Genomic DNA, 9,168 nt, shown 5'->3' on the forward strand with positions numbered 1-9,168 from the left:
TTGTCGTGTAAACGTACCCTAAGTTCTTGTGTTTTCAGTGTTCAGTTGTCCTGTCTCGTTTAAGTGATGCACAGTGTAGTTTGCATTAGATGGATATATAATATAGATCTAATGTCTATCTGTGAATAATGTGATTCATGTAAAGAATTAAAAGACCCAGAACTCTAGTTAGAATCAAAATTTATATTTTATTATGTGCATATCATGTGTACAGTTGATATTCATAACAATGCTGAAAGTAACCAAATTAAACTTCAAAATAAACTAGTTTAAACAATGGTAAAGGCCAAATCGGTGTGCTACGCACTCGTCACTTTGTTGCAGTTTTTGTGTTGGTAAAGATGAAGTGCAGGAAGATATGTGAGGTTTTATTAAGTGAACTTTGTATAATTGCTTCACAAATCTATTGAACAAGTCAAGTTTGTGTTGAAAGATTTTCATGAGGTGTTTTAACTATGTTTTGCACGCGGTGGAAACTGGCAAAAGTGCCAGAGGAAACGCTGAAAGTATGAAAAAAGTTTGTGTTTTCCTTCTTGATTGAGGTGAATTCCGTCATCTTTGTACAGGTTTTGGATTATTTTTCCATTTTTGAGAAATGCTTTTGAAGTGTTTAGATATAGAATATTTCTTGTTTGTGAAGTCCAGTGTTGAATCAAGCTGTTGCATTGTTTGATTGTAGTTTTCAGTGTTGAGTCGTCATTCACTCGTGGTAAAATAGCGCTGATTGCGAAATACAGAACGTGTGGATTGACCAATGAGATTCTTGCTGTGAGAGTTTTCATTCGCTGGACGACAGTCGATGCAGGCGCTCCACTTGCGATGTCGTTTGTTCCTATGTGGAGAACCACTATTGTGTAGTTGTGTAGTTTCTCAAAGTGTTGTATGTGTTGCTGAACGGATCTCAGGAGCGTTGTGTCTGGATGAACCCAGCATTGAGCATTTGGAAAGTAGTCCTCAATATCCCGACACATTGAGTCTGTGAGGAAGCAGACCTGTAGACCTGTGAGAGAGAAGACATACTTGCTTTTACTGTGTTCACTATATGAATTATGATTATATTTTGTTTATTAATATTGCATGTGTTACCTTGTGGTATGACGAATGTTCTTCTGTTGATTGTAGTTGTTATTGTGCCTTTTTCTAAAGAGAAAGAAAAGTAGTAATGAATGATTTTGCAAAGTTATTGTAATCTTCCATATGGTTTTTAAATATAATTAAGAGGATTTGTACAGAAGAGTTGTAACAACTGTAACATTGATCACTCAAATTTCACGGTTTATGCCAAATTAATGTTTTTGTTAGATGCATGAGGCGACCCAAATAAATAAAACTACTTAAATGGACACTCGTATGAGATTAGTCAAAAATATCACAAATTTCTGTAGAGCTGGACATTTTAATAAGGATCAAATGACTGAGTTCAGCTTTGAGAATGAAACCAACCTTTTTGTTCCCCAGTATCTTCATGTTTCACTCTGAATGTTTCTTCAATCTTCACATCTTCATGTTTCACTCTGTATGTTTCTTCAATCTTCACATCTTCTTGTTTCACTCTGAATGTTTCTTCAATCTTCACGTCTTCATGTTTCAATGTTTCTTCAATCTTCATGTTTTCACTCTCCTCTTTAATAAACTCCATCTTTATAACAGTGCCACGTGGATCTCAGTCGCTTCACCAGTAGTGCTGCAGGCTTCAAGTATGACTAAAGCAGTGAAACATTCTGGTTTTATACAGATTTCAGGAGGCCGTCCTTACAGGTGAAGATTAAACAAACAAAGCACGTAAAGGATGTAAGCAGTTACAGGAACGTTCACAAGCTCTAATCCAATCAGCTCAACTATAGCAGTGATTATCATAGACATCAGGAAGAGTCACACCTTCATCCATTCATTCACACTAAACTCAGCTATTGTTCAGCATCAACAACGACACCAATTAAAGTAATGAGACAGAAGCAGCAAGAGCCATTAAAGACAAAAGCCTCACAATTTACATATGTATTCCCACACACCTAAAGCAAAAGAGATTAATTTTAAACATTTACCATTCTGCTGACTTGCTAAGGCTAAATAATTTCACCAAAATAATTGTCTAAAATTATATTCATTTCCCCTGCTACTTGCTCACCTCACACTCCTGTAGCAAACACAGACACAGCTTCTTCAAAGATGGAGTTGGTCGAGCTTTCGCTCCGATCAGGAAACTTTACCAAAACATACTGATAAGTTGTACTTTCTTTCAGTAAGAGGTTCAGGCAGTAATTTATGTGCCTTTGTTAGAAATGTATGTTTTGTTTTTACAATCGCTAGGACACATTTCTCATTACTTAGGTCTTTCAATTCATTACCATCCATTCAGAAGGGAAAACTTAGGAAATGTGTTCTGTAATGTAAACATGGACCATATAACTGCAGTGAATTATAAGCAGCTGAGTGTCAATCTCGTTTTGTAAAGAAATTTTACACACACAAAACATTGTATAATGCTGTCTGATATAAGTGTTTTTAGGTCTGTGTTTTATGATTAAAAATGTGTGTTTGATGGGAGAAAACCTTTGCTAGTGTTCTGGGAGAGTGAGTTGATCTGAGACAAAGTGTTTTGGTAGTTTAGTGCATTATGAATGTAAAATTAACTTCTGTGAAGCTGAAAGTTGGTTTGGAGAACTGTGTGAAGAGTTTTGAAATAGTGACGTACGTATTGAGAAATGTGTCCTAGTGATTGTACAAATCTTGATGATTGGACAAAGATGAAAAGATGATTCCTTCCAAAAATAATTCCCTTCCAACATAAGTACTACAAAAGATCATTATTTTGGTGAAAATTAAATTGTACCCTTAGAAGGTCAGCAGAAGGGTCAATGTTTAAAATGAATCTCTTGCTATAGCTGTGTGGGAATAAAAATGTAAAATCGTGGTAAATGAGGCTTTTCAGCTTTTGTCTTTAATGGCTCTTGCTGCTTCTGTCTCATTACTTTAATTGGTGTCGTTGTTGATGCTGAACAATAGCTGAGTTTAGTGTGAATGAATGGATGAAGGTGTGACTCTTTCTGATGTCTATGATAATCACTGCTATAGTTGAGCTGACTAGATTAGAACTAGTAAAAGTTACTATAACTGCTTACATGAATTTTTTTACATGAATAAAAATGAAGAAGCATTCAGAATGAACCATGAAGACTGAAGAAGCATTCAGAGTGAAACATGCTCATATAGTCGGTAATCGAACACCAACCATCTTCAAATAAAGAATAACTCCTCAATTGGGTTCAGAAAAGGCTAGTTTGCAGAGAGGAATTGTATCAGGGCTGTGCTGCAAACCATTCGTTCACAAGGCGAGAGTGGTGGAAGGCAACATTTTCCCAAATGATGACATGATACAGAGTAATGCCAGGCCTCAACAGCCCTCTCTCCTCTTCAGTCTTTCATTCAGTGCATCAAGAAATGTGACAAGGCGTTCAATACACCAAAGGTAAGTGCAGCTTCATTTGTAAAAATAAAATAAAAATAAACAACATCTTCAAAACAAAACAGCAGTATTCAGATCCAACCCAAATGTAATGAAATCACAATATAATTGAATAAACAGCCCACTAATACAGTCTGAAGACACAGAGCTGTGAGAGGCCCATCCAAACACAAACTTCTAGAGGAACATTTAGGTTATAATAATATTTTATATTGTGCATAATCTTTTTTTCATAATCATTTACATACCTTGAGATGTATATAGAACTGAAACCCATCCAGAACAAAAGAATATGACTGAATATGACTGAACAAAAGAATATGACTTCTAAGCCATTGGGGCATTGTTTTTGAAAAAAATGGCGGATCCTGCCCTGGGTGGTTTGGAAGGCTCCACTCATGTGCTAGGATTTTATAAACATTTTAAAATTGCCATTTTAAGCTTTCTCAGACTACTTCTTAAGGTAATTATATGGCCTTTAAACAATTTGCAACATGGAATTATGAAGCAGAGCTGTGGGAGTAAAAGCAAACATGCGCAAAGTAATGCCGGCATGTATCTCATCACCTGTGGCGTCTTGGTATTGATGCCTGTTTTACTCACGGGCAATCCACCAAAGACTCACCCCTTTATCATTGATCCACTGGGCATTTTATCAGAAAAATCACAACTATATCTTTTTGGATTTGGTTACGCCGCAGTCTTTACACGGATTCTGAATGATGGCAGAGCGCAGGTCTTCAAGCCAGCGTTCACAATTACAAAGCGGCGCACAAATAGCTTATCTTCAGCCAAAGTACTGTTGCTACTGCTGCTACTATCAGGAGATGTTCATTTGAATCCTGGACCACTTTTCCATTCAGAGCCTAACTTAACAGCGCATAAAATATGCCGGAGCCGGGTGGCAGTGAACAAACATGTTTGGACTTTTTTTTTTTTCACCACAAGTCTGAAAGACGACATTTTATTGAAGACAAATATCCCAAAATCTCAAAATTGACCAGTGAAAAAAATAACGATGTCAAAAACGACACGGCAGGTGTCTCGCCTTAATATATGTTATTAACAGAACTTATGTCATTTTTCAAAGTATAGGCTACTTAAATACTTAAGCCACAAATTTCCTCACTGAGCGATTATTGAACACTTGCACGGAGGGGAAATTGTTGGCGCTCCAGTCCGCTCACATACTCTTATTTAAACTACGAATATTACCACTGCGCAGCTTCATTTGTTAAGTGGTCTGAGGCAAAAATTGGTGTAGTGTTTTGTTTTAGGGAGCAAGGAGCAGACAGCTCAATTGATTATTTTCAGGGCCGAAAATGATCACCTATTTACAGGGGCCAAAAACTCAGCCAGTGTGGCTTGGAGGGCAACGACCCATATGTAATATTTCCACTAGGCTCTCTCTTGTGTATTATATTAGCCCTCACCCTGTTCAAAGCCCAGTGGAAGGCACTAGTCTTTCACTTTTTTGTAGTCTTGTCATGTATGTGTACAAATGTTTTTACTAAACTTTGGATTCACAAAATGCTGTGAGTCCCGCTGTGTCCTATTTTTCCCGCTGTAACATAACCAATGTTAAGGTTGCACTCCTGTCCAGTGTTGTTTTTGGCAGCCCTTTCAGTTTTAGTCTTAGTCTTTTTGATGAAAATGCTTTTTAGTTTTAGTCACATTTTAGTCACTTATAAACTTGATAGTTTTAGTCGACGAAAATGCAAAAAGGTTATAGTCAATTTTAGTAAAAAAAAAAAAAAAAAAAAAGTAGTAGTCTTTAACAAATTAATGTAGGTTAAAAAGTATTGGAAATGGGCTTAGGTTTGACAGGTTGCAGCAAGTGTTGCAATTCATAAAACAACAGTTAACCTTAAAACCTTTGCATAATAAACTAGACTTTCTCATTGATGGAGATGCAGAGCTGCCAAGCTGTACTTCATTGTCGCATTGGGCAGAAACCTTTTATCCCCATATTCACCTAGTTTGTTGTGGCCACATTTACCGTCATCTGTAGCCTACATCATGTCCTCATAGCTACAGTGAAGTGCTGAAAACACCACGAGCGTGAAGTCACGCTTGCTTCAGTGTGTGTGTGTGTGTCACGACACACACACAGGAGAAGGTAAGGTCCAGGCGCAGTATATTTATTAGGGTAATCCGTACTCACAACCAGTCCAGGCAAGGGTCGAAATCCAAAAAGGCAATCCAAAAACATGAAACACAAACACTAGAAACAAGCTCAAAGCACAACAGAAGTGTGGGGACAATATACAAGGACTCCGTGACAAACACTGAAACAGACAGGGTATATATACACAAGTGCAAACAAGGTGACGAGAAACAGCTGAAGGAAATTAACAATCAGTGACAGACAGGATTATGGGAAATGTAGTGAAAATGCCTAGACACCGTGAAAACTGAGACCTCTAGTTTTAAACCCAGGGAACCACCAGACACTGTGACAGTGTGTGTAGTAGAACACACATTGAGCGCTCATTCCCAGAGACGTGTTGAACAACTGCAGTCTCTTTGAGTTTTTAATATTCACAGACACTAGTCGAGATTTGATTCATTGTACAGCCCTACTTTTGATTTATTCATTCATTCAAAAAATGTCCAAATTCCGTGACGTTCTGTTTAAACAGTTGTGATTGGATTCCGCGATTTGATCTGTGCATTGCAAACACAGACGCGGTGAATTTATGAATGAAGGTGTGAAAGTTCTGTCACAAAACTAAGTTGTTACGTACCCTCACGCTTTTTTAAGTGGGTATACGGAAATACTTGGCATTTCCTAGTGGGTATACGGCTTATACCTGCGTAGCACGTAGACTACACCACAATACTATGCATTCCGTTTTTCTTTCTGATTGATTATACTGAAAGTATTTCCATAAATCATCTCGTCGTTTCCGACCACCAAGCCCGTTTATTGGCGTCGCCGCCATGGTCCTTCGAAGATGTGTGGTGAGTAACTAGCCGCAGGTGTGTTGTTGTTGTGTGGAATCTGGTGCGCGGCAGCCGGGTGGTGGGCGTACCCAAAACAACGATTAGAATGCGGCATTGCTGATACTTTTTTAGCTCAAAACAGACCGATTTCGCGCAAAATAGGCAGAAATGACATGCATTGTGAACGTCAGACTTATAATCATTTTCGTTCCATCTCGTCTCGTCAACGAAAACTCGAAAACGTCTCGTCATGTTTTAGTCACCTTAGAGCCATTTTTAGCTAGTCATCGTAACATGATCGTCATAAAAAAAGGTGCGTCAACTAAATAATTGCGTTATCGTCATCGTTGACGAAAACAACATTGCTCTTGTCTTAATATTTTTCTTAAGGTGGGTGTACACGGTGTGATTTTTGCTGTTTTTACGAGCTGGCAGATTATTTTTTCACTTGGGAGTGGAAATCGGTGATGCTCGCATGGTCGCGGCTCGCAGTGTTTGAGAGGAATTACGAGCCGAGCCGAGCACGTTACAAGCACCTCCCGATAAATTCAAAACATAAATATTGCGGCAAATGTTTGAAGAGTCACAAAATGAAAAAACTAAATTGTGTTGTACGACAAAACATCCCTGATGTAAAGTTTATAACTACTTTTGTGCGTGCGTGTGCGCATGTAATATTTGAGAGTGAAAAACTCTACTGTACTGTGTCCCAGTGGAGTTTTGCTGCATCTAATGGAAAAAAAATTTGGTCTCATTTTAAAGAAGATGATTGGCAGATCATTAAAAAAGTTATATAGGTTTAAGTTTATTAGAATAATTTATGAACAATATTGTATATAAATCATATATTTCATATAACAAGTTGCATAATAAGAATAATGAATAAAGAAGTTCCAAACTTGAGGTTGATATCTCAAAAACCTCACACAACTCTACCTCACACAACTCTACCTCACATTCCAGCCTGATGATGCGACGGTAGCCGTCGCATCATCAGGCTGGAATGAGAGGTAGAGTTGTGTGTCATCAGCGTAGCAGTGATAGGAAAAGCCATGTTTCTGAATCACAGATCCTAGTGATGTCATGTAGATTGAGAAGAGAAGTGGTCCAAGCACTGAGCCCTGTGGCACACCAGTGGCCTCACCCCTCCACGACACCCTAAAGGAGCTACCCGAGAGATAAGATTTGAACCACAGGAGTGCAGTTCCCGAGATGCCCTTCATCTTTAGGATTGACAGGAGGATCTGGTGGTTAACTGTGTCAAAGGCAGCAGACAGATCCAGCAGGATGAGAACTGAGGACTTGGAAGCTGCTCTTGCCAGTCTCAGAGCTTCAATTACTGAGAGCAGAGCAGTCTCAGTCGAGTGTCCGCTTTTGAAGCCAGACTGATTGTTGTCCAAGAGGTTGTTCTGCACGAGAAAAGAGGAGATCTGGTTGAAAACAACTCGTTCAAGTGTTTTTGCGACGAATGGAAGAAGGGATACCGGTCTGTAATTCTGTAGATGTGCTGGATTTAGAGTGGGTTTCTTAAGCAGTGGGGTTACCCGAGCCTGCTTGAATGCTGTGGGAAATGTACCAGTGTGAAGAGATGTGTTTATGATGTGTGTGAGTGTGGGTATAACAGAGGAAGAAATAGCTTGAAGTAGGTTAGTGGGAATAGGATCAAGCGGACAGGTAGTAGGGCGATTGGAAAGGAGGAGTTTGGAGACTTCTGTCTCTGAAAGCAAGGAGAAGGAGAGTAGAATGTGTGTTAGCTGGTAAAATGTGTGTGTTAACCCTTTAGGCGCCAAGGTTTTTTTTTTTAAATGCTGGATTTTTACCATAGACTGTAAAAAAATATGGACGTAGTGTCCGTGACGTCACTCGTAGGATTCTGAAGATCGTTTTTGAAGCCTAAAGTGGCCGTAGCCGACCGTCGCCATCTTGGTAGCGCGTCACTCCCGGATAAACGAAAATGGGCAAAGAGGCGGGACGTGGGTGGAGCTGAGGAGCCTGGATCTGAAACCACGCCCACCTAGCTCGACGAGAATCCCGAATCACGCGATCAAGTTGTCTGCTTTGGATAGAAGATAATGCCGGTTGGGATTTTTATTTGATTTTGAACCAAGCTTACCATTGAGGTAAATTAACCTGAACCTACACAACAAAACTTGAAATAAATGTATATGGTATTGATATTAAACTACACAAGGTTGAAAACGCTGCAGCACTTTTAATACATGTGGTAACGTTTATTTGCAACACTAGATTACTTGCAGAAAACATTAACAGTTGTCATGATTCATGAATGAGAATTAACGTTAACAACTTCACTTAAAAACGTACATCTCAAAGAAACTTATTTGAAACAAATAAATTAACCTTAAATGAGTGTCTATTTGGATGTCAACTGAATATAACGTTCTAAGATACGTTAGGTTTAGATTCGTATTAGTCAACATAAAAATTTTATTACCATATTACCCTTTTACATTAGTTAGCTATTTTTTTACAAGCTGTGTATTTTTTTAGTGATCGATTTTGAGGTGATGGCCACCCGTGATGCTGCATCCACGTCTGCACATAGCTTAAACTGTAAGTAACGTTACTAGCTATTTGACAGCTGATATATTATGTCTGTCTTAAAAAGACAACAAGGAGTAGAGAGAGTGGCTAGCCGCACACTGATCCAATTGAGACAGAAAGTGTCTACGAAAACATTATTTTATTAATAAAGTGCAGGTGAATTTAAAAACAGACAAGGCGAGCAAACGTTT

The 9,168-nt window shown here is 38.6% G+C and overlaps 1 long non-coding RNA gene across 1 annotated transcript; it reads right to left on the reverse strand.

Annotated features, from left to right (window-relative positions):
- Positions 1–366: 366 nt before the first annotated feature.
- Positions 367–1,551, reverse strand: LOC307003800. Its single transcript, XR_013798820.1, has 3 exons — positions 1,444–1,551; positions 1,087–1,140; positions 367–1,000 (listed from the first exon to the last, which is right to left on the reverse strand). It is a non-coding gene; the product is annotated as an uncharacterized lncRNA (long non-coding RNA).
- Between the last annotated feature and the right edge of the window lie 7,617 nt (positions 1,552–9,168).

This window comes from Phoxinus phoxinus (assembly GCF_949152265.1).
Source record: "Phoxinus phoxinus genome assembly, chromosome: 9".
In the NCBI taxonomy this organism is placed as follows: Eukaryota; Metazoa; Chordata; class Actinopteri; order Cypriniformes; family Leuciscidae; genus Phoxinus; species Phoxinus phoxinus.